The following is a 24,143-nucleotide window of genomic DNA, read 5'->3' as shown; positions in this document are numbered from 1 at the left end:
CATGAAGCAGTGAGGCGTAGAAGTCGGCAGGAGTGCGCATCGCGCACGCTTTGAAGAGGACGGACATCGCAGAGATGGGCCGTAAGTAAGCGTCAACCCACCAAACCACCCGTTGAACGAGCGATCAGTGTCAACCGATGCCGTAACCGTCGACACGGATCAAGCCACCCACCGATCAGCAGCGCCCCAATCACACCAACAAGACCCCAGCGTCGTCGTCCGGCGACCACCCACTTTCGTCCTGCTGATATGGTACCGTAAGTAAATGCATGCAAATCAGTGAAAGTCCCGTGCGCATGGTGTAGAGATTTTTTTGCCCGCTCCCGATTGATGGTTGGAGACGCGTGGCGGCGGCTAAGCTTTTTTGTCGGACACTAGCCGTTCCCCCAATGTGAATGCCCACACCGCACAACAGCACGTGAAGAGATAGTAGAAAGAGAGGTAGAAGATGAAATGGAAATGAATTTGTAAATAGCTAGAGTAAGAAAGGAAGAGAGAATGTCGATAAAGTAGGCCTACGAACTAAATATAAAAATGAACTCGAATAATGAAATTGCGTTACGTTTTGAATAAATGCATCAGAGTACCACAGACAAACCGACCTGTGTTGAAGTTATTAGCGAACGAGAAGAGGTAATGTAGGGGAGGTTTCATGTCACTCGGGTTCGTTTAGTAGTTCCTTGTTAATTTACTTTATTTTACTGGGGAGGTTGGCTCCGAATCCAACCAAGGAACACTCTCTAGTCTTTCGGGTTCAGTTTGAGGTTTACGGATACAGCCAGCCAGTGATGAGAATTGGTGCGGAAGTAGTCTGGACTATCGGCTAGGTTTCCTTTTCTCGGACTAACAGTCTACGGTATTTTAAAGGGAAGTCTTCTGGTTGCAACAACGTAGCCAACCGTGCTTCGTGCTTTCCTTCCACTATTGGACCCCAAAACCCTTTCCCTTGAGAGGTCTCAGGCCGGGCAACCCTGAAAACAGGTGGATGGTCTCCAACCGGAGTGGCGCTCAAGCCATCCGCTAATCGTACCGGAAAGCACGTTCGGACGTCCGGTTACAGCGTCGCGCATCCATCTGCGTTATGGCGCCAAAGTTCGCCCGGCGGCTTGAAGCCGGAAGGGAGTAGCGACCGTCACCAACACACTCCAAGCACATTTCCGTCCATCAAGCTTCGGAAGTTGGATCACGAGCCCGAGAAGTGCCTGTAAACCTCGTGAGCAACCGTGAAAGTCGTCGAAGCGTCAGCATCCCTCGAGCGACCATCGGCATCCAATCGACGTCATCGATAGCGTCATCGTCGACGTAGTAAGCTGTGAGTACGTTCCACGAAACCTTGCATGCAAGAGTGTTAGTACGGACACACAGAAGTTAATTTAGAAATCCGCACAAGTTAGGGCCAGAGGTTTAAAGGGGATTGTAGAGGAAAGGCCGTCGGCGTGACCGACATGGGAACCTAGGTTATCAAATTATTGTTCAAATATACGTTCTACAGAAAGTCCTTGTGTTAATGGAAATGTCGTGTTAGTTAGTATGATTAAGAAAGTTCAAAATCCTTTTCACGTTTCGTTAGTGCTGGTTAGTTCCGTTGTCCGTTGAAAAATCCGTCTTCTAAAGCGGAATGGGCTTAAGTGGGTGCGATATCTCTGCCAGTGATAATAAATAGGATTATGTCGAGTTTTGGGAGTTCGGTTGTTTGGTGGAATCTTTTGGTTATGTTCGTGTGGCTTCAGTTATCGAAATAGGAGATTCCTTCGGGGCGAATTTGGATAACGAGTCTGCTTACTTGTTCCCGCGTATTGTTGAGCATTTGGGAGCTGACTCTTCGGTCAGTATCTAGCCGAGCAACATAGAACATGACTGGTGGTCCTCCTACCTAGGAGGTGGCGCGTAAACCACTTGTTCAAGAAACCAGTCCGGTATCAAGTAGCAGACTCCTAGCCGCCTTGAGGCCGCTACAAAAGTTGCAACGAAAATAGCAAAAAACGTTTTTTTTAAGTTTTTTTTAAGGTTTTAACGATTTTTGCCAGCAAAACACTAAAAAAGGTATGTGGAGAAGCATTTTTACATATTTAAACATTTTCTATTACAGTGCCTTCCTGATTTTGGCAACACCCGCTTTTTTCTACCCCCGATTTTAGCCACACCCATATTTTGCAACATTTTCTTCCCAATTTTGGCAACACATTGACAAATATTTTCAATTGATTACTAAATACTGAAACATAACATTTGAATAAAGTGAAATAAGTCAAAATGAATGAAGGGGACGAACCTGGTGTAGTGGTTAGAACACACGCCTCTCACGCCGAGGACCTGGGATCGAATCCCATCCCCGAAATAGTCACTAAAAATCTAGTGACGACTTCCTTCGGAAGGGAAGTAAAGCCGTTGGTCCCGAGATGAACTAGCCCAGGGCTAAAAATCTTGTTAATAAAGATAAAAAAAAAGGTGGTGAACATTGCTAGTTAAGAAAAGAAATTTTAAACGTGCTTATGAGTAGAACTCGCATACATTAAAAAAATTACACAGTTTTTTTGCACGATTTTTTTTTATACGTCTTTCGGAATTTACACGGTATATTTTTTGCACGGAATTCGGAATTAACACGGTTTTTTTTCTTATTTACACGGATTGCAGTATTGACACGGTTCTTTTTACACGGATTCCAGAACCACCACGGTTTATTTTTACACGGATTCCGAAATTCGTGTACAAAAACGTGTTGGTTGTGGATCCTGTGTAAAATAAGCCGTGTTAATTCTGAAATCCGTGTAAATAATGAAAAAAGCCGTGTTAGTTCAGGAATCCATGTAAATAAGAAAAAAAACAGTGTTAATTCCAAAAGCCGTGTAAAATAAAACCGTGCAAAAAAAAAAATCGTGTAAAAAACATTAGTGTGTTTTAAAGTTATAACGTAAAGGAAAAGTCTTATAAAGTAGGTAATCTGTACAAATTTTTGCTACATAATTAAATAGGCATCATTATTGGTGGAATAAGATAGTACACCCGATTCTGTTTTTGCACGGGGGATGCGAGCCAAAAAAAAGTTTTCAGTTCAAAATTTCACAAACCGTGTAAAAAAAAAACACCATTTCTCAACGATTCTTGCAAAAATAAGGTTGTATGTATGGAAATGCATGGATTTTTTTTTTGCACGGCCAAGTAAAAAAAATCCATGCGATAAAAAAAATTGGGTGTAATTGACAATAAGAACGAAATGTTGAAATGATTAACTATACTGTGTTAATCACAAATGTTTTGTTGTTATTCTGCTTGTATCTTTTTTAACATATAAATCGGGTTGTGTGTGGTGGTTTGAAGAGCCTGAAAATGTTTTCAAATTATCTCTTGATCTCTTGAAAATTTTACTGAATAATTCATGAATGATTTCTTTTAGATACTTGTTTAGAATATTGTTCCTGTTGCATTTATCCAATACAGACATTTGGAAATTATCTTTAGCAAATTAGACAAGATTGACGCTTTTACAGCGGTCATGAGTTCTTCTGACTACATCCTTGCAACAGCCGGAGAGTGGTATAAAAAAATATTTTGATGCCTACTATAGACATTTGCACACACCTCCACAATTAAAAATTTCATCAAAAAATTTACTGCAATCGAAAATAAAAGTTGAATTTCGCAAAAAGAAGAAAGAAGGAATGATTACTATTTTTTTCAACTGATTCCGCAACATTTAAGCTACATTCTTTTCAGCTATACGTTTGCATTCTTACTGATGTAACAGAAAATCCCTAAGACTTAAAATAAAAAAATGTATCTCTACTTGTATTGATTATATTTTTATTCGAAGCATAAATGGTGGAATCCTTAAGGATATTCCTATGTGCTAAAGAAAATTTGACAGCAGTTTCATTAAAAATTCGTAAAAAAATCTTATGGCATTTCAGAAACATATTTCCCGAATCCCAGCAACTAATATAATGCTTGAATGCATCTCGTCATTACCTCTATTCTTGGGTGCATGTCGGTGCCAGTCTTAAAAAAACATTGAAAAAGTGCCATGATCCAAAACAGGAGTGTGGTTTTATAATCGGCCTCACGCCAATATTTGATGGATATCTCTCATCCTCTCTTTCTCTGTTCATTTCTGACAATTGTGATATTCTTGATTTTAGCATAATAATTTGTAAGAACTGCCACTTTTCTGAACTAAGAACCTTGTTCACTATTTTAAAATAAGACGTGTGGTAACCAAAATTGTACTCCATGTTCAGGAAATCCCAAAAAATAAGCTTATTCAAAAGGATCATCAGCCAAACCTGTATTCGAAATCTGCTATTTTCAATATTGTCTTGTTTTTAAGCTGCACTGCGGCCACAGCACTGAAAGGAATACCACGCTTGCACTGTGTACAACAAGTGTGCTTTTCAGATGGTACATTTAGTCTCAGCTAAACTGAAGGAGGCTTCCAGACATTTTTCCAACATTCGCAGAAGTTGCCATGCATTATCTCATATTTTTTTGAATGATAAAAAACATACGTATTCCAAATTCCCGAATTTGACAACATCCTCATATTGGCAACATAAAAATCACACCTTGTTATCAAAATCGGTAAGGCACTGTATCTCGGGTAAAAAAAAACGTTCCAAAACACGTCGTACGTTCAAATCGAGGGTGGTGCGTTCTACCCCGATAGCACATTTTACACCTAGTTCCCCTACCAACCAAGATTTATATGGATATTCATGCATTAAATGTATGAGCGTTCATATTATCATTGAAAGACATTAAACATTTGATTATCTTATAATTTATTTATTTATCTAGTAATTTTATGTTATTTCATAGTTATGGTTATAATGCCTCAGAGAGCATTCCAACACAGCACTTCGAAGGCGGCCAAAACCTCAAAAATCAAAGTTTTTTTCTCCGAACGCTAATGTTTTTCTCGAATTCCTTGTCATATTGATGGTTCAAATCCAAAGATTTAGGCAGATTCATTGAATTTTGAATTTTATACAACCCTTTGAGTGGACCGTGGACATGACTTTTCGAGAAAATCAATAATTGCGGTCCATAATTCACCAGCTATTTATGAATTTAAAGAGAGCTCAAACCGCCATGGTATCTTCAGAGAAGTTGTTTGTATATACATAAAGTACACCTGAATTGAATAAAATTTGTCATTGAATTTATGCAAAGTAAATTAAGACAAAAAAATCTTCAAAAAACATATTATTTCCTATAAAAGTACCCTAAGACATTAGTAGCCCGCGAATGCCCGCGATGAGAATAAGTTCATTCGAAAGCTTAAAATAAGAGCTTTCAAGTAGGGTACAAATTATTTTGCGAAAACTTGCGATAGACTACTCTTAGCGCGTTTGAATGTTTACGGAGTGCAATTCTAGTTGAATAATAACAATCCTGTGATACGTTAGTACGTGCGTTGCAATCGTAGTAGCCATGAATGGTATCCCTAGAAGGAACGAATAACTCGCACCTGCATATTTCTTCATCTTCTTTCTGGCGTTACGTTCCAACTAGGACAAAGCCTGCTTCTCAGCTTATATTTCTTATGAGCACTTCCGCAGTTATTAACTGAGAACTTTCTTTGCCGATTGATCATTTTTGCATGTGTATATCGTGTGCCAGGTACGATGATACTTTGTGCCCTGGGAAGTCGGGAAAATTTACTTACGAAAAAAATCTCGACCTGTGAACCTCGAACCCAGGATTCTCAGCTTGGTCTTGCTTAATAGCTGCGCATTTACTGCTACGGCTCTCTGCGACCCTGCACATACAATGTTTTGGCATTATACCTTAATTATTCAAATATTGTCCACACCTTCATTTGGCATTATTATGGTATTGAAGTGCTTTGAAAATTTGAACTGTTACTGAATGAATCCACCAAATTGAGTAACACAAATTAGCTCGCCTGATTTACATGGTCGAACGGAACTATTTCCTTCATTTCCTTCAAATTAAACAAATTAAAACAATCATTCCCTACGTGGATTAGTTTTTATTGCCAAAGTAAGTATGAAAACAGACTAAAGCTATAGACTTGATAATCATGCTGAAACTGATGAAATGGATGATACTTGCATTGAGGCAGGGTTCGATCTGAGATATTTATGGATATATTCTGCATGAAACTTTCACAGTTTTTCAGACATCGCATGAATTTCAACATATATTTTCGAGTGATTTTTCAAAACACGAGTTCATAGTGATTTTTTTTTACAAATTTGGATAATTGGCATATTAAAAACATAAAGTTGCAAATTTGGACGAGATTAACTAATTTGCATATAATGGTTTTTGTGTATAGCTCACATATTTTTGAGTGAATCGTTTATAATTTTTTTTATCAAAAATATCACTTCAGTCAAGTTGTTTTTACTATTGGAGTTGGGCATGGAAAAAATATTCAAAAATTTATGTTAAAATCCAAGCTATGCCTGACATGCTGTGAAAATTCAATTTAAATCCGTCAGTAAATAACTGAGAACAAGCCTGCCCAAGTTGACATTTTGTATGAAATATTGCAAAATATGCAAATGTATTGTCCAAACCTGTATTTCTAATTATTTTTCTAATTATCAGTCCAAAACTAGAAACATTTGAAAATTAAAGTTCATAATACCTGAATAGGGGTCCAGATAGCCGTAGCGGTAAACGCGCAGCTATTCAGCATGACCATGCTGAGGGTCGTGGGTTCGAATCCCGCTGGTCGAGGATCTTTTCGTAAAGGAAATTTTCTCGATTCCCAGGGCATAGAGTATCTTCGTATCTGCCACACGATATACACATGCAAAAATGGTCAATCGGCAAGAAAGCTCTCTGTTAATAACTGTGGAAGTGCTCATAAGTACACTAATCTGAGAAGCAGGCTTTGTCCCAGTTGGGACGTAACGCCAGAAAGAAGAAGAAGAATACCTGAATATGGCATAAAATACGTCATATATATGATTTTAGCTATTTTAAAGAGAGTTTGAGGTTTTGGAACACATTTGTTCGAGATCGAACCACTGTGCACTGCAGTGTGATTTCCTCTGTAGCGGAATAATAGCTGTTAGACTGTCTAATTTGGCAACTGATAACAGAATCACGTTGGGTTTCCATATTCGAATGATTCCTCAAAATACTCAATTGGTTTACTGTAAGCTATATTGGTTTCACATCCACACGTATTTTTTTCTCTCGCAAAGGACATTCGGATTTGCGTGTGTTCCTATCAGAGAGAGGGCCAACGTTTCACACCACCTTAAAGTAAAATCATAACAAAGTATTAAAGGGAAAACATTTTCTCTCTGCTCCCCAAGCGGATAAGCATTTTCCGATTTTATCCTGAGAGCAGTATTCCCACTAACACCAACACCATTAGCGATGTGAGTCCTTCAGTGGGTTAAACTGCTTCAGCCAGACAAGGAGCAAACAGTCTTCAGTTTGCCGTTGTCGTTGCCGTTATCGTCATAATCCGCAACCGTCGTCCCGATCTTCGGTCGTTCCGTCGTATTTGTCTGTGACACGGACTGTTGGATGTGATTTATTTCTGTGGTGGGCTGGTGAAACATAGGAAAAACGTATTTGTTGGGGTCTTTTAAGAAACTTGAAATGGAATCGTCATCTTTTGGATAGTTTACCGGTATAAACTGAAATTCAAAGCACTCGAATAACAGTTACTGTGAGATGGGTTACAAAGTTTCCTGGAAGGTTTCGATTCATCTAAGATTAAGATTATAGAGGGTCGTGTCGGTGTTTACTGAAGATTGATCAAGATCGAATACATTCGGAGAAAGGTGAATAAATACATCCAAATTTGAAGAAAATGTGTTAAAATAGGACAGGGTTTTTCCACGGAGACGGGAAAGAATTTCAAGTGGGTGGTTCAGTTCGAAGAAGACATCGCCCCCTTTTCCGTATAATGAAGGACGAAAAGTTGGACCGTCTATTGCGATGAAATATGTCTAATCACAGCCCAATCAGAGCCAGAGAGAAAATAAGTTTCGTTTTATGATGTATCCTATCGCGAAGGCTTGAAATTAATTGGCAAAAAGTCGGTATGGAAAACAAAAAAAAAAAATATGGTGCCCTAGAAAATGTCAAAATTTTCATACATAAAATATCGATCGCCAGCACAGTTTCAGTGGTGTTCAATCTTTGAAAGCTACATAAATATAGGCGTAATGTTGGTTTACATATACATGGAACATTGCTACCCACACACATTCACCGTGCACTGTGGTTCGGTAAGGCGTAGTGTTTAACTTTTTCCTGGTGAAGAACTAGCCATACGTCAATGTGCTAAAATTCACCTTAGTTTGTCACCTAGGTTGTCGAGCCAAGCGTGACAAGCCTTACAAAATTTTCGGAGGACCCATACAAAAATTGTGACAAAGGGGGGGGGGGATATGGTCACAACGTTACTACAACGCAGTATCACAAAAAAGGGCATTTTACCCTTGTTTCCAGCTCTAACACTGCTATTTTTTGCAGTAATATATGACACATTGTTAACTTTCGCCAAATCATGCAATACAGATGCATTGAGTTGAAAATCTCTTGATTTTGCGCACTGATCCGTAATATGTCACAATTTGATCCATAATATGAAAATTGATCCATAATATGGTTTTCCTATGTAAATCCTATGTAAATCCTATGTAAATATTACACTCAAAACAGTTTACTAACCGAAGTTCCAATTTGAAACGTTCAATTCGTGCTTTTAAATTGCAATTTCACGTTTTCCATGTAGTTTTATTGAATTTTATAGGTTGGACTCCAAACTATTTGATCCATAACTGTGGGGTCATGGTAGCTCGATTCATATTGAAACACATAACATAATTTATTATTATCGTGTAACATGAGTTTGAGGGAAATTTTTTTGGTTATCATAGAAAAAAAGTCAATAGTTACAAGTTGTCTAGTCCTGGAAAACATAAAGTTTATGCAATTAATAACCCAAAACTGTGACATGATTAATGAACAACGTGTATTGATTAGAATATCTAGTAATGTAAACAGCGATTGAATCCCTAGAAAATTGAGAAAATCTCTCACTTTCAAAGCGTAACATAAATTACATTTTTGCGTGTCTCAAGGATCAAATTAGATATCTATAGAAGATTTGGGGTTGCTGTATGCAATGCCGTTATCAGAAATGTCCCAGCACGTCACAATGTTTAGCTACAGGTCGCCAAAGTTGTATGAAACACTGTTTTCATTGATGTTTACGTGAAATTTAAAGTATGATTTATCAAACTTTTTTTGTGATCTAATTCTCCAAGTATGCAAAATATGACTTTATCTTTCATTGTAGAAATAACTTTTAGAAATTGCGCTATTAAATTTAGATTGATTTTTTTTCAATATGCTTGCAGCCTCCATACAAAATTCTTCGTTTCTTTCATATGTCAAAATACAATACTTTTCTAAACCACCAAAAATTAAATTTTGACCATCGAATGTATTATGAACTTTGTTGATGAGCATAACTTGAGATCTCGCCCTAAAAGCCATTGGTAATCGAGTGTGTAGCTCCTTGCTCCTAAGCCAATTAACGGACCTGGATGAAAACTATTACCACTGGGAGATATATAAGGATCTTCTCTGCATAGTAGCATTGTTGAGTAACGTGTAAATCCATTCGTTTGCTCGGTAACTACAAGCTACACACTCGGTTACCAATGGCTTTTAGGGTGAGATCACAAGTTATGCGAGAATTTATTTAAAAAAAGTTCATTTTATTCATCACTCACGGTGCGCTCCAGACCATTATTATCAGAAGAAAATCTCCATTAAATCTGAGTTCGATCAAAAACAAATATCGGCCAAAACCTCAAACTCTCTTTAAAATGGCTCAAATCAAATGTTTGACATGTTTTATGTCTATATTCAAGTATTATGGAGTTTTATTTTCAAATGTTTCTTATATTGAACTGATATTTAGAATATATCTTTCGGTTGTTTTTTAATCTTCCACACAAAATGGTCAACTGGGCAGGGTAGTTCTCAGTTATTTATTTACCGATTTAATTGAAATTTTCATTACATGTTAGCCATTGCTTGAATTTCAACATATAAATATTTTGAGGTTATTTTTTCAAGCTAAAGACTAAAGTAAAATTTTTGAGGAAAAATTGTTAACGGTTAATCCAAAAATATTGAAGCCCTACACAAAAACTGTTATAAGCAAATTTGTTCATCTCGTCTAAATCTACATCCTTGTTAAAGACATCATGAAGCTTTTCCTTTATTTTTTGAAATATGTCAATTATTCAAGTTTGTCAAAACAATCACTATGATGAACTTGAGATTCGATAAATCACTTAAAATAGATGTTGAAATTCAAGTGATGTTTGAAAAACCGTGAAAATTTCATGCAAATTTGTCTCTTTATTGACAAATCGAACCCTGCCTCATTGCACGTATTATTCATTTCAACAGTTTCGGCATCATTGTCATGCCTATAGCTTCAGTCTGTTCTCATACTTGTTTTGGTATCAAAAGCATGTCCACGTAGGGAGAAGAAAATTGCTGCAGAACACCAAACTAAGGTGTTCCATATCCAGTTGGTGGTCAAAAGTGAGGTTAGGTCACGATTTTTTTTCAAATTGGAATGAATATTTACGGCTTTCTTTGCCTTAAATTGCAAAATGCTTGTCAGATAAATGCTTGTGGTGATTTTTCTTCCAAAGTTATCACTAAAATTTTTGATTAGGATGCACTAACCCTTATTCTAGAAGAGCGCCATCTACGCAATTTAGCTTTGCGTTAGATCACCAATATTTTCAAACTCTTACCATCTGAATAAGGTGTGGAAATCTGTATGGGAGATAATTTTAAACAATATTTTCAATACTATAATAATACCAAATTAAGGTGTGTACAATACCTAAGTATAATACTAAAATGTTGTTTGCAGATAGGTGCGAGATCAGGATCCCCTAAATTAACGCGATTATTTTCGGCGACATCGACAAAAAATCGTTGCGATTTCGTCGGTGTGTCGCTGCATGCACTCTCATATAAACCATCTCTGACATGACGAAAATTGATGCGAAATCGCGACGCTGTGGCTTAGACATGCACATCAAACTTTGCTTGCAGCGAAACATCAACGGAATCGCGGCGATTGTTTGTCGCTGTCGCCGTAAAAAGTCGCTTTGATTAGGGGGAGCTTTTATTCGTTCCTGATCGGGATGCAATTCATAACTACTATGATTGCAATCCTGTGATAAGCTAGATCAGGCCCGCCCAACCTTTTTGAAACGCGGGCCAAATCACAGAAACAATTTTGTATCGCGGGTCACATTTTTAAACGCACAAATATTCTTGGAAATTGACAAAACTCAGTAAAAAAAGTTCTTATAATCTGATAATCTGACACAAATCAGTGAATGAAGTAAATTTCAATTGAAGACTTCGCCTTAAACCATCAATATCTAATCTAATCTAATCTAATCTAATCTAAGTGCTTACACAGCCAATATTGAAAAGCATCCTGGAAATATCGAAATTTCTTCAGATATTTTCTTGTCAGCATTAATATTTGCAGCACATCAAAGATATGATACAAACATTAAAATGGCCAGGCCCACTGTACAGACTTTGGGTTTGAAGATAATTGAAAAACTCACGGCTATCAGATTATTCACGTATGAATAACATGATAGACGCATTTTTTTCAATTTTACAAAGGATGAAACGGGGACAACCGTACCAACCGTTTCATTTGAAGGGATAAGTAAAATCGTTGGAAGTGGCGTTGCTAAGAATTTTGGTGCACACTTCATTGTTGTCCGGTCTCCTTTTCCTGGGATGGGACACAGGTTTTTCTTCCGTATGTCCTGACTCTAAAGCCAAGGCTTAAGCGCCTTTACTCGCTCTCTGGAATGGAATAAAAATTTGATTTTTACAATTCATCCCACCCCATTATTTAGATATACGATGGAAGTACAATATAATAACCCACAAAGAATTAAAAGGAACGTTCTCACCCAGTTTTCTTGCTTCTCGTTCAGCCTGCATTGTTAGTTATACTGTATCTTCTTTATTTTTCATTATCTGTTATTATAAAACTAAACCCGCATCTGTTCCTTAATCCATAAGCTACATTTTGCCTTTGTGCTGTATGCTCAACATGCTTCTCAACTTCTCATCATGTCAAGGTTTTCACGAGCTGCACAAGCATGCAATTTTCATTTTTCAGCAAGAAACACTTTAAACACTTTAAGAAAATGCAGAACACAAGCTGTACCAGCCGTATCACGGAGCCGAAAATCGCGGAACGATGAAAAACGTCACTTCGCTTTAAACCATCAATAAAAGCTTCCCATTACTTTCTGGTAATGCTCATCGTGATACATCCTCAACTGAACCAAAATTTCAATCACAGAAAGAAAATACTATGTTCACTGGTTTTTTGAAACTTTCAACTATTATTCAGTGGGTTTTGGATATTTTAAAAGCACCAAAACCTATTCAAGATTTATTGTTTGGATATATACCGATGATAGCTAACTTTGGTAAACAGATGACTATTCAGTGGCCCATTTTATCTTTAATTGATTTCGATGGCTAGATACGCAAATCAATTGACTGATCACGTTTCAGTATTACAATGGAATTGTAGGAGTGTTATGGCTAATATCAACTCATTGAATTTATTAATATCAGAAACTAACTGTGATATTTTTGCGTTATGTGAAACATGGTTGATTCTGAATTGACGGTTGATTTGATTGATTTCAATATTATTAGACAGGACCGAAGCGATGGCTACGGAGGGGTTTTAATTGGTATTAAGAAATGTCATTCCTTTTACAGAATTGGTGTTTCTAATAAATCCAAAATAGAAGGTATAGCATGTCATGTGAATATGAAAGGTAAGGAATTTTCTCTAGTTTCCTTTTATATACCTCCAAAAGTAAATTTTAGCTACAATGATCTTGAAACAATACTTGATACCATTCCTGCGCCTTGGGTAATCGTTGGTGATTTTGATTGTCATAGTACTGCATGGGGTTCTGACCACGATGAGAAAAGAGCGATGCCAATCCATGACATGTTAGATTGTTACAATTTATGTATTCTGAATACAGGAAATGTAACAAGAATTGCAGGTCCACAAAAAAGGATGCTGTTTTAGATTTATCATTCTGTTCATCTTCAATGGTTTATGATTGTTCATGGATAGTAATTGACAATCCGCATGGAAGTGATCATCTACCAATCGTTATTTCAATTCATAATGATAATCAAAGAATGAGGGAATATGTGAACATTGAATATGATTTAACTAAAAACATTGACTGGAAAAAATATAGTTCGATAATTTCAGAGGCTCTTGAGAATCTGGCAGATTTATATTTAGAGGATGAATATGATTTTATTGTGAATTTGATTATAGATAGTGCTATTAAAGCTCAAAATAAACCGATTCCAAATAAAAAAATAGTAAATCGCAAGCCAAATCCATGGTGGGATAAAGAATGCAATACTGTTGTAAAAGAAAAATCTGCTGCTTTTAAAGTTTATCCAAGAGTTTATCGAAAAGTGCGTTCGAGACAATCTTATGAGAAATATATTTCACTTGAACGTAAGTTTAAAAATTTTGTGAGAGCAAAGAAAAAATCATATTGGAGAAAGTTTGTCGGAGAATTATCACATGAGACCTCTATGACTGCTCTTTGGAAAGCTGCTAAAAATATGAGAAATAAATCTTCAGTTAATGAGGATAAAGAGTATTCACATGAATGGATCAAAAAGTTTGCTAAAAAAATTTGCCCGGATATTGTTTCAGAAAACCAAATTTGTTTTGATACTTCTGAGGATAGTGTACCAATGTTCACAATGATTGAGTTTTCATTAGCTCTTCTATCAGGAAGGAACAATTCTCCAGGGAAAGATGGTATAAAATTTGATCTATTAAAACATCTTCCAGATGTAGCTAAAAAAAGATTATTGAATTTATTTAATTGGTTCCTAGACCATAATGTTATTCCAAATGATTGGAGAAAAGTCAGGGTAATTGCGGTACAAAAGCCGGGTAAGCCACCTTCTGATCACAACTCTTATCGTCCCATTTCTATGTTGTCATGTATACGAAAATTAATGGAAAAAATGATTCTGAAACGTTTAGACAATTGGGCTGAATCAAATAAGTTGATTTCAGAAACACAATTTGGTTTTCGTAAAGGAAAAGGGACTACCGATTGTCTTGGTTTGTTGACAACTGAAATTGATATAGCGTTTGGTAGTAAACAACAAATGACCTCTGTCTTTCTAGATATAAAAGGGGCCTTTGATTCAGTTTCCCTTGGCATTCTTACTCAAAAATTGCATACGAAAGGACTTTCTCCAAAACTCAATAATTTTGGGAATAATTTATTAAGGGAAAAGCACATGTATTTTTCTAGTGGCTCAATCTCAGAATACCGAGTAAGTTATATGGGTTTGCCTCAGGGCTCTTGCCTGAGTCCACTTCTGTATAACATATATGTGAGTGAGATTGATAATTGCTTGGCTGAAGGATGTACTCTCAGACAATTAGCTGATGATTGTGTTATTTCTGTAATAGGTAAAGATAGAGAAGATATGCAAGCTCCGCTTCAAGCTACATTAGATAGTTTGTCTTCATGGGCAACTGATTTAGGAATCGAATTTTCACCAGAAAAGACTGAAATGGTTGATTTTTCTAAAAAACATCATCCAGCAAAATTTGAACTACAGCTATCAGGGAAAAAAATTAATCAATCTTTATCCTACAAATACTTGGGTATTTGGTTAGATTCCAAGTGTACATGGAAAAAACATGTTCAATATATAAAATCTAAGTGTGAGCAAAGAATAAATTTTATCAGGTCCATTACTGGAAGTTGGTGGGGAGCTCATCCAGAAGACTTAATTAGGTTGTACAAGACAACGGTACGATCTGTGATAGAGTATGGAAGTTTTTGCTTTTATCCAGCTGCACGTACACATATCCTTGTTCTAGAAAGGATTCAGTATCGATGTCTTCGTTTAGCATTGGGATCTATGAATTCTACTCATACTAAAAGTTTGGAAGTCCTAGCGGGTGCTCCTCCTTTAATGATTAGGTTCTATGAGCTTGAGAGTCGGTTTCTAATTCGCAGTGAAATCATGAATCCTATTATCATTGCAAATTTTGAAAAACTTCTGCTATTAATGGTACAGTCCAGACGAATGCCACTTTATTATTGGCACATGTCTGAAGATATTTCACCTGCTATAATAGATTCAGAACAGCTCAATATAAATTTCCTTCAGTCAAACAACGATAAAGTTACATATGACATTTCTATGAAACAATAAATAAATAATATTCCAGATTACTTGAGATCCAAAATAATACCTTCAATATTTTCATCGAAATATGGAAGACTTTCTTCTGACAAATGTTTTTACACTGATGGCTCTAGCATAGATAATAGTGTAGGTTACGGTGTTTTCAATGAAAACGTTTCTACATATCATCAGCTTAAGAATCCATGTTCAGTATTTGTTGCGGAGCTGGCAGCGATATATAATGCTTTAATTATCATCCTTAATATATCGGTTGGCAGCTATTACATATTTTCCGATAGTCTTAGCTCTATTGAAACTTTAAAATCAATAAAACCACAAAATGCAACATATTTTATTATTGAAATAAGAAAACTATTGAATACATTAACAATGCGCTCTTTCAGCATCACTTTCATATGGATACCATCGCATTGCCTCATCAATGGTAATGAAAAGGCATATATTTTAGCCAAAAAAGGTGCCATAGTAGGTGAAATTTTTGAAAGAAAAATTGATTTTAGGGAGTTTTTTCAAACATGTCGTCGGAAAGCAATTGCTGAATGGCAAAGATCTTGGAATGAAGGATCTATGGGACGTTACTTATACGGTCTTGCACCAAAAATATCAAAAAAAAACATGGTTTAAAGATTATAATCTGACTAGGGACTTTATTAAGGTTATTTCTAGACTAATGTCGAATCATTATAGATCTAAGGCTCACCTTAAGCGTATTGGTTTAAGTGATACTAATCATTGTGACTGTGGTGAAGGATTTGAAGATATGAACACGTCGTTTGGGTTTGTTCTAAATATGAAGTAAAAAGACAAGAATTGATTGATTCCCTTCCTGTTTTATGGAAACCACCCAACGCAACAGTCCGCGATGCTCTGTTTTCTCGCAATCCCAATTTCCTTAATCCTATATATATAAATTTCTAAAAGCTATTGACTTTCCTATCTAATTTTTGTCTTTAACAGTGAATTACTATTACCTGCGACTTGAGTGATTGACGGATGTCTTAAGCCATGTATCAAACCGATTCCGTTTCCTCAAATTTTCCTCAAGCCACCATTTTGAACTGCACGACGCCTCCAATAATACCATTGAGCTGATCATCACCATCCCATCTGAGCAACTTCACAAATCCATTGAGAAGATGGAGTGATAAAAGAATCGTCCTACGATGCATCCCAAGCCCCGAGTTTAGAACTTCTAACTTGTCGTGAAAGTATGACAAGATGTAGAAGCTAAACAAAACTAATACAAACATTGTATATAACATTATTGAATCGGCCCCTAATACTTTATGGTAAGAGCCTAAATAAACATAGGTTTGAGGGTTTTATGCCTATAGGAGATGAGATTTTTTTTCACTCCTACAGGCTTTCCCTCATTCAAAAAAAAAAAAAAATGTTTCTCCAAGCTCAGCAGGTCGATTTGCCGAGAATCCAACAGGAGAGACCTTTCAATAAAGTATCTCAATACTTATTTTACCGAGACCTCCCGCCAATGTAATTTAAGTTCAGTTCCCCTTCTTCTTCTTCTTTGTGGCATTACGTCCCAACTGGGACAAAGCCTGCTTCTCAGATTAGTGTTCTTATGAGCACTTCCACAGTTATTAACTGTGAGCTTTCTTTGCCGATTGACCATTTTTGCATGTGTATATCGTGTGGCAGGTACGAAGATACTCTATGCCCCGGGTATCGAGGAAATTTCCTTCACGAAAAGATCCTCGATCAGCGGGATTTGAACCCACGACCCTCAGCATGGTCATGCTGAATAGCTGTGCGTTTACCGCTACGGCTATCAGTTCCCCTTATTCAATGGAAAATACTGGTGCCTAGTTCAGGTAATATTTCAGATTCTGATTTTGATTTCATATATGAACAATCACAGCAAATAATTTATGAAATGTGCAATGTCCAAAAACGCTACTATGGCTGAAGCAGTTGAAGTTGATGCGAAATTTATCCACTAAATAGTTTTTGAATTAGGACACGTCTTCGTGTAATCCACATAATGGACCACTCTGTGTGGATTAAATTGTGTGTATTTGAGTTAGGCAAGCAGCAAGCAACCGTTTTGCGAACAAATCAACCAGATGCGATGGGTGGCGATGCTTGGGTGGAAAAACAAGGTCCTCTGGTCGGTTGGGAAAGTGTGAGCGAAATCTTTATCATTCTCTGTGCTGTTGGTATTGGTACGCACTGAAAACTGAATACGGCACGCACACTCTCTCTTCGTCGACGTCGAGCATTCTATGTTGGTAGCAGAGACGACCGAGCGTGTTGTCCTCTGGGAAAATGGAAAAGTGTTCGCAAGCAGATGATTGAGGATTACTGTCCTGGAATGGATGTTTTTGTTCATACGATATGACGCTGCTGGAGAGATATCTTTTGCTATCTACTATTCGAAATTGTCACGGACAGTCGATTAGTTTGCTGCTAATGAAGGTGGGTGTTGGGATTTTCTCTTATTATTGGTGGATTATAGGGATAGGGTTTAAAAGTGCAAGTACAGATCTCCGACTGGAAGGTTATTTCATAGGAATATCTAGTCTGTGGATAAGCTTCTCCTTTAACGAATTGATTCGCATGAATTCCGTTATTATGAGAGTTTGTGTTCCATTCTTTAACCTTGTTATAGACATGCTTTTACCTTGTAAGCCATATTAAAGATACACCCGATTCTGTTTTTGCACGGGGGATGCGTACAGTGCAAAAAAAGTTTTCAAAATTTCAAAAACCGTGCAAAAAAAGTAACACCATTTCTCGACGTTTCATGCAAAAATAAGGTTTTGGTGAAAGAAAAATGTATGGAAACTTTTTTTGCACGGTCGTGTAAAAAAAAATCCGTGCAAAAACAGAATTGGGTGAATTTTGTTTCTAGAAAGATTCGCGAATCAGGCGAAACTGACAAAATGTACACAATTTAAGAAAATATAGCGTTGAAATTGTAGCTCGATTGTCTATTCACTGCACTTGAACTTTTCCCCTATCGATAATTTAACTATTCAAAAAACGCAAATTTGTAGAAGACGAAACTTCACCTCATGCCAAACCACACACTTTATTGATTACGCCTGTGTTTTTGTTTATCGAAGTGATGGGCGCATCTGAAATCGAAATCAAAACACGGCGAGAGTAAACGGCGACACTGCAAACAAAAAAAAAAAACAAGGCATACATGGCGGGCTTAATTGAAACCAGAATGTAAACACGGCGCAAAAGTAATAGGCGACACTGAAAATAATATCGATTACAGGCTAATAACATTGGGCGATACTGGCATCCTTGAGTGCGTTTAAGGCGAAACCTTATAAAATATTTTTCAGCACGAAATGCTAGGGAAATTGTAGGAGATGTGTGTGGTATTGATGAGGATTTTAAACTAGGTTTATGAAATGTGTATTAAAGTGGAAAGGTTAAAGTTTGAGTATATTTTCTCCAATTGGGATTAAAAATGACACATGAGAATTTAATTGGTTATTTTCTCATTGTTATTGATTTGTCAGATAGGCCCTTATCGCGAATCCCTCTCGGTTTCGATTCCATGTTCGGTCAGTCTAAATCTTTGCGGACAAGGAAACTCCTCGATTTTCGTGGGCATGACACTTGCTACGATGCATGTTTAAGTAATTTGGACAGATGTATTGATGTTACAGTATTTTTTTTTCATTTTCTTTATATCATTTTTAGCATTTTGAATAGGTAAATGAAAACCGAATTTAGTACTTTAGCATTCAATTCCACTTGAGGTGTATCGTTTAACAGATACACCTCAACTGTAAGGCCGTAGTCAGTGTCGTGTACTACAGTCAACTCTCCATAACTCTATATTGAAGGGAACATCGAATTATCCAAATCCATCCATCCAAATGACTATCAAGGTAGCTTTGAAAACCAACTTTTACTATGGTTCTCTAACTCAATATCGAGTAAGGGAGAGTTAACTATACCGTAATCCGGGGCAAATTGAGCACTGGGTTGAATTTGATCAGGTCAGTACCAATCAGCATTTCCTTCTAAGGATGGGTAATTCTTCATTGGCAGCATAGACATTCAACGTGTTATAATTTATAGAAGTCTAATTATATGATGATTCATTCAATTTGGTTCAATTTCATTCATAAGGTCAGTTTCGCATAGAAATATTCACCGTTTTTGAAGGTGTAAGCAATGATGTTGGAAATGTCTTTACTAAAAAATCCACTGGTGCTAAGCCTACATGTAAACTTTGAGTGTTTAACCTTCCAGTCGTCGCGCATTTGCCACATTCAGAACCACCACGCTGCTGCTGTGTACGAAAACCATTTTTTTTCACCTGTGTTGTACAAAATACAACATCGCGACGACTGAAGTGTTAATATGTTGTGTAAGCTAAAGTGTGAACTACTGTGTTCTACGGTGATCTATTTCACCTCAGCGTGTTATTTTCAACTTTTGATATTTGAATTAAATTTAGGAAATGCTTAATGATATTTAAAAAAAATCGATTTCATACACTGATAGAGATCAATGAAGTTTTGTCGAAATTTTTTTGACAATATTTGGACACCAAAAGATGACATAACCAAAAGTTTTAAAATAGTGATCAATTTGCCTTCGGATTACGATAGTTGAGTATAGTACACTTCACTAAGACGGCCTAACTGTTGAGGTTCTTGGTTTTCTTCAAAGTTTAAGTTCATATATGACAGTTAATTTGAAATAGAGAAATTGTGTTTAAAATGTTTAATTTCCAAGGGGTGGATCACTCCTGATGCATTGAAATAATTTCAAACATTGAAATGCATTTAAATGCACACTCAACAAATTTCAATTCATGGCTTGCTCAAAGAGTTTAATTGTTGACTGTTTTGAAGTGTCAAACTCGTTTCACAAAAATAGATTCGAAGAGGGACTGAAACTTTCCTAGGACTCATGAAGTTTCTGGAATCGGCACTTGGCTCATACCGAAGAGCATCAAATCTCTCACTGGACAGTAAAGTTAGTATGGCATCATAAAGACGGCATTTTGGCCTGTTCAACGAAAATGCAAACCTGTCTACAATAGCTTTAATTGTTTGTCGAAGCTGTTGATTCATTGGCAGCAGGAGCAGTCTGCAAGGAAGGAGTTCGAAATAACCTGTTTTGCGATTTTTTATCAAGCTTGTGAATCATGAATGTGTGATTACAATCTCATGAAATAAATAACTCCTAGACGATCACTATATCTTTCTTATTTTAATCCAGTACCGTTGTATCCCGCCAATCTAATGATTCTAGGAACGATGTGACCCGTTTGTAATCCTTTCAACAACTGGGGAACATTTTCCCTCATAGTAATTGATACGGTGTACAATGGAGTACCAGTAGGGTAATTCGTCTGTGGTTGAACGGCTAGAAATCTGGCTTACCTATTAGTTCTAATCGCATATGCCATGGGTATACCATTTACAACCCCGTAGATGAAGTATTCCTACTTCAAAGAATGACTGTAAACGAGTTCTCTGAAATTAATAGATAAATCAACCTCAAGAGTTTACCTCTCAGAACCTGTTCCAAACCCAAACCGAAGCTGAATAGAATTAAACAATTTATTTGGACAAATAATTTGTGAAAAAAAAAATTCATTTCAATTTGATGCAGATTTACAACTGCCATCAGTAATGAGACTAGTAAATCTGTGCATTTCTCGGGGAGGAGGTTCCAATGAATCCTGATTCCAAATGGCACTGCGTCTACGGGGAAGTGCGACAATATATGCTTGTTAAGCCATCATCTTCTTTCCCATTATGTTTACTGATCACTGAGCTGCATCAGTCAGGCTTCTAATACGAAAATAATACATTTTCAGAACTTCAGCTGAATAACCTAAAATGAATAAGGTTTGTGATTAGTAGTAGAACATCTAAGAAAGTTAATTTTTGTTAGGAAGAGTGAAACCACCAGATAAACAGTTTCAAATCTTTCAAAACAAACAATGTCTCGTTCCTATAGCTCAAAAAACTGGTACAGGTCAAAGCTAAGTTGATGTGAATGACTAAAAAATGCATTTGATGCAAATCGATGTGCATTTGATGTACATTGAGCAAGTGATCCACCCCTTGTTAATTTACCGAAATTTGTGGATTACTGAAATTTATGCTGAATATGTAGTTTGTGTTGCATGAAAACCTTTGCGCAAGAAAATTGGAACTGCAGTTCAACAATGGTACAAATTTCTGGTGGGAACAGTTTAAGTTATCAGTTGAGAGCTCTCTCGATTGGAAAGAAGTATGATTGATAAAAGCTCGAGATCGACTTCAGTTCCTTTGGCAGCAGTCCAAACATGTGATTAACATGTAAAAAAGCGTTTTACGAATATTTTTGTAAATTTTTCTTTCAACAGTAGAAGATCCGACTTTTATCTATTAGTTAGTTTAAATTACTTGAATATCTTCAATTATCTTTAAATATTCATTAATTTAAGAATGACAATTTGATTCCACAATTCAAAAAGTCTACACAATTTCAAATAACTTTTCGTTGACAATCCTCAAGAACAGTACACAGCTTAGTGATTGACGGCTGAAAAGGGCCTAAGGCCAGCTTCGTAATTAGATATTTTGTATGGAAATTTAAAATAAATTGTATGACACGTAAGAAAGCTCAATTTTACTGATGAACCGTCCAAAGTTTGTTTTACGCTTAAATAAATACAAAATTGCCCAATTTGGGTGTTATTAAAAGCATAAAACGAGCTCACCAGTTGGTAATACATTCTCGACTAAAGTCACTCCGACAAAACACGAATTTGCTTGCTTGGGTTTTACCAAGCACTGCAGACATACTTAGTGCCTTCCTTAGCCGAGTGGTTAAGGCTAAATAGCTCGTCATTCGTTTTGGCAGAGCGCAGATTGACCTTTTCATAGTGATTTTTATACAACCCTTGGGCCAAAATAATTTTAAGTTTTGGCAGGATAAGGATGGTAAATATACCACAATGAACATCGAATAAGGTTCAAGTAAAAATTGACCTAATGTCAATACTGGCAAATCAGTATTCTTTATAAAAAAACAATTCGTGAAAAATAAAAACAAACAGCTTTTTTATGCCAAACAAACCAGCGATATGCTTTTATTTTCTTCGATTTGACAATTTAAAAGGGAAAACTGCCTGTTTTGACATTCGGTCGATTTTACTTGAGCCTTCAGAAGGTAGGGTGCAGAGCTATTTGGGCACTTCCATGATTCACTTTTGCATGGGTGGTTTTTCTCGGGCGAATTGTCTGAAAATTTGCAATAAGAGTCACTTCAATATTAGGTACGCATATTGGAATCAAATATGAGTCCAGTTGCTTTCGAAAAACCCTACTGCCGAAGTGAATCAAAAGTGCCATAAACAGAATCCGGCTCCCTATAGGGAAGTAAGCTTCAAAATTTGTATTTTAAAATGTCCTTTATCATTATCATGTTCATACTCAACAGCCTCTTTTCAAGGAAAGGACGAAGGTCCCACAATGTCTCAATCGCTTTGTACCATTTGAACCATCAAGCTTGTCACTGCTGTTTCCTTAGTTTATTTTGAAGAAAAACAACGGTGTTTTGCTATCGCATTGGTATGGGTGGATGTGTGCCCGAGTAGCAAAGTAACTCGTGTCTCTGTTGTCAACTGGGAAATTCTCGAATTTTGTTCCAGTTTTTATGCTTTCACACGGCCACCCACTCTAGCGGTGTGTTGGTTTCAGCAGCTGGTGGATAACGAAATTGTGCTGGTTTCGGAATATGCTCTCTGTGCTCTGAAAGGAACTCTTCGGCTGTGTTAGTAGAGCTTATTTTTCGCATGTTCGACATGCGAAAGGAAAATTAGATGGTAAATATTTTATGCAGATTTGCAAGTTTTCCCTCTTCTCTACTCGTTTCAGAAGCAATGAACACTTTTGGAGGATACCGAAGGTGCGAATAGTCGACGTTGCAGTTAGTTCTGGCATATGATGTTTTCGAGAAGAATCATGTGTCGTGTATGCGGTGAAAAGACTGAGAGTGCATCATTAGAAGGATAAGCCATTATTCAAGTGCAACCAGTTGTAGTGCGATTATCCTGGCTTTAAAAAGTACGAAGAAAAGTGTCGTTCTGCGAGAAATGGATACCGTCATCCAGTTTGATGTTGTTGCCTTCTGTTCCGGTGGGTGGAACGGAAACGTTATGCAGTGCGAACGGTGCGTGGAGTGAAAAGTGATTAAAGGTTCACTTGAAAGTTTTCGGTGTTTTCTCAAGTTTCATCGAAGAGGGATTTTTTATCGGTGAGTGCTCTCGTTGAATATCTTTTGGATGGCTCGAGGTGATGCCCTCACGATTTGTTATTATTGTGTCGAAAAGGCGACCAGTTGTGGGGCTTGTGCTGTGGCCGAAACTCGTCGAAAGTCGAAATAAGATTGAAAGTGTGCGAGAAATGGCAATTCCTGGAAGAGCGTGAAAAGCACAACATCCTGCAGCGGAGGAGCGGCTGAAGTTGGTAATAGCTTTTGATTCCAAGAAATGGATATCATGTTTGGGGCAATGGTGGCCATCGTCGTCTTGGCCGTCGGTGAAAAACCAGTGACTGGATGGTGGTAGTGTCGCTGCAAAGGAAGCCCACAAGAAATGAATAATAATGCGATAAATGAGTTATGTTAAAAATGTTAATTAATGCTACATCAAAGTGAAAGTTCTAGTTGTAGGGAGTAGATGCCCTTCGTGAAACACGATGAATGGTTGCGTTAGTTGATCGTCTAGATCGTTAAACTTAATTTTGCTTGTAGGGGATAATACAGCTCGATTCTAAGTTGTACGTATACTTTTGTTTGGGACACATCTTAAATCAAAGAGGTTAAATACTTTATGCATTCTT

At 36.9% G+C, this 24,143-nt stretch overlaps 1 protein-coding gene across 5 annotated transcripts in view; it reads left to right on the top strand.

Moving 5' to 3' along the window:
- The first annotated feature begins 7,385 nt into the window (after positions 1-7,385).
- Positions 7,386-24,143, top strand: part of LOC5569452 — a 202,386-nt gene continuing 185,628 nt past the window's right edge. For 2 of the 5 annotated variants that reach the window (XM_021855151.1, XM_021855137.1), the window contains exons 1-2: positions 7,386-7,772; positions 23,178-23,768. The gene's annotated coding sequence lies outside the window, so the exon portion shown is untranslated. The remainder of the gene's footprint in view (positions 7,773-23,177; positions 23,769-24,143) is intronic. The other 3 variants (XM_021855160.1, XM_021855130.1, XM_021855142.1) reach the window with 2 other exon arrangements.

Source organism: Aedes aegypti, chromosome 1 (assembly GCF_002204515.2).
Source record: "Aedes aegypti strain LVP_AGWG chromosome 1, AaegL5.0 Primary Assembly, whole genome shotgun sequence".
Lineage (NCBI taxonomy): Eukaryota > Metazoa > Arthropoda > Insecta > Diptera > Culicidae > Aedes > Aedes aegypti.
This window is presented reverse-complemented; position numbering and strand designations above follow the sequence as displayed.